Source organism: Eucyclogobius newberryi, unplaced genomic scaffold, assembly GCF_026437365.1.
Source record: "Eucyclogobius newberryi isolate DKJ021-1_F unplaced genomic scaffold, fEucNew1.0.hap1 SCAF_14, whole genome shotgun sequence".
NCBI classification, from domain to species: domain Eukaryota; kingdom Metazoa; phylum Chordata; class Actinopteri; order Gobiiformes; family Gobiidae; genus Eucyclogobius; species Eucyclogobius newberryi.
In genome coordinates this window covers 3,147,543-3,149,438 of record NW_027315768.1, presented here as the reverse complement: position 1 = coordinate 3,149,438, position 1,896 = coordinate 3,147,543, and positions in this window count along the sequence as shown.

The following is a 1,896-nucleotide window of genomic DNA, read 5'->3' as shown; positions in this document are numbered from 1 at the left end:
CTAACCCTAACCCTAACCCTAACCCTAACCCTAACCCTAACCCTAACCCTAACCCTAACCCTAACCTAACCCTAACCCTAACCCTAACCCTAACCCTAACCCCTAACCCTAACCCTAACCCTAACCCTAACCCTAACCCTAACCCTAACCCTAACCCTAACCCTAACCCTAACCCAACCCTAACCCTAACCCTAACCCTAACCCTAACCCTAACCCTAACCTAACCCTAACCCTAACCCTAACCCTAACCCTAACCCTAACCCTAACCCTAACCCTAACCCTAACCCTAACCCTAACCCTAACCCTAACCCTAACCCTAACCCTAACCCTAACCCTAACCCTAACCCTAACCCTAACCCTAACCCTAACCCTAACCCTAACCCTAACCCTAACCCTAACCCTAACCCTAACCCTAACCCTAACCCTAACCCTAACCCTAACCCTAACCCTAACCCTAACCCTAACCCTAACCCTAACCCTAACCCTAACCCTAACCCTAACCCTAACCCTAACCCTAACCCTAACCCTAACCCTAACCCTAACCCTAACCCTAACCCTAACCCTAACCCTAACCCTAACCCTAACCCTAACCCTAACCCTAACCCTAACCCTAACCCTAACCCTAACCCTAACCCTAACCCTAACCCTAACCCTAACCCTAACCCTAACCCTAACCCTAACCCTAACCCTAACCCTAACCCTAACCCTAACCCTAACCCTAACCCTAACCCTAACCCTAACCCTAACCCTAACCCTAACCCTAACCCTAACCCTAACCCTAACCCTAACCCTAACCCTAACCCTAACCCTAACCCTAACCCTAACCCTAACCCTAACCCTAACCCTAACCCTAACCCTAACCCTAACCCTAACCCTAACCCTAACCCTAACCCTAACCCTAACCCTAACCCTAACCCTAACCCTAACCCTAACCCTAACCCTAACCCTAACCCTAACCCTAACCCTAACCCTAACCCTAACCCTAACCCTAACCCTAACCCTAACCCTAACCCTAACCCTAACCCTAACCCTAACCCTAACCCTAACCCTAACCCTAACCCTAACCCTAACCCTAACCCTAACCCTAACCCTAACCCTAACCCTAACCCTAACCCTAACCCTAACCCTAACCCTAACCCTAACCCTAACCCTAACCCTAACCCTAACCCTAACCCTAACCCTAACCCTAACCCTAACCCTAACCCTAACCCTAACCCTAACCCTAACCCTAACCCTAACCCTAACCCTAACCCTAACCCTAACCCTAACCCTAACCCTAACCCTAACCCTAACCCTAACCCTAACCCTAACCCTAACCCTAACCCTAACCCTAACCCTAACCCTAACCCTAACCCTAACCCTAACCCTAACCCTAACCCTAACCCTAACCCTAACCCTAACCCTAACCCTAACCCTAACCCTAACCCTAACCCTAACCCTAACCCTAACCCTAACCCTAACCCTAACCCTAACCCTAACCCTAACCCTAACCCTAACCCTAACCCTAACCCTAACCCTAACCCTAACCCTAACCCTAACCCTAACCCTAACCCTAACCCTAACCCTAACCCTAACCCTAACCCTAACCCTAACCCTAACCCTAACCCTAACCCTAACCCTAACCCTAACCCTAACCCTAACCCTAACCCTAACCCTAACCCTAACCCTAACCCTAACCCTAACCCTAACCCTAACCCTAACCCTAACCCTAACCCTAACCCTAACCCTAACCCTAACCCTAACCCTAACCCTAACCCTAACCCTAACCCTAACCCTAACCCTAACCCTAACCCTAACCCTAACCCTAACCCTAACCCTAACCCTAACCCTAACCCTAACCCTAACCCTAACCCTAACCCTAACCCTAACCCTAACCCTAACCCTAACCCTAACCCT